The 689-nt window shown below is 35.0% G+C and overlaps 1 pseudogene; it reads right to left on the reverse strand.

Moving 5' to 3' along the window:
• Nucleotides 1–220: 220 nt before the first annotated feature.
• LOC102827610 lies at nt 221–601 on the reverse strand (annotated as a pseudogene).
• Between the last annotated feature and the right edge of the window lie 88 nt (nt 602–689).

A 689-nucleotide genomic window follows, 5' to 3' on the forward strand; every position in this document is an offset into this window, starting at 1 on the left:
TTGTTTTTTATCATGTTTTTCTTTCTCTCTCTTTTTCTTTTTCTCTGTTCATAAATTCCATTTTAATGCAAACATTACACTACAAGTTCTCTTGATGAGGAATCTGAGATTATGGATGACCAACTCGATTTTCAAACAAAGACACTGGATACGAATCTACTTAATGACACCTCTTAAAGTATTTTGTTTTCTGCTTCTAACAGAGAAGCAATTCTTTGGTTCACTTTGATGTTTCTTCAGTGTTCTCCATGATTGGTGGAGACAAGTAACTGGTGTTACTTGTCTCTACCAGGTTGATATCATACTGCGCTGAATTGGCTCACCGAAGGTGAATTGGCTCTCTGAATTGGTCCTTCCTACAAAGGAAGTAGAAGTCTCCAGTAATAAGTGTTCCTAGGATAGCCAATGCCACGAAACCTACAAATAGGTAATTTTTAGTTTGAATGCTTGAACTTGGCAGAAAAACCTCTTCACAACAAGTTCTTGTAGAATTATCAGTGCATCTATAAAATGGGCTGAGAATAGTAGATATCACATAAAAAATCCCCCCATTCAGGCAAAATTACTTCTGATGGGGACAAATCTTTGGATTTGTTGGCATCTTAATTTTTAATAGTTTCATTCTTGATCAAAAGATCAGAGTTGACATAACCCCTGCTATGTACTTTTTTTTTTTAATTTAAGGTTTT

Source organism: Chrysochloris asiatica, unplaced genomic scaffold (assembly GCF_000296735.1).
Source record: "Chrysochloris asiatica unplaced genomic scaffold, ChrAsi1.0 scaffold00331, whole genome shotgun sequence".
Classification (NCBI taxonomy): domain Eukaryota; kingdom Metazoa; phylum Chordata; class Mammalia; order Afrosoricida; family Chrysochloridae; genus Chrysochloris; species Chrysochloris asiatica.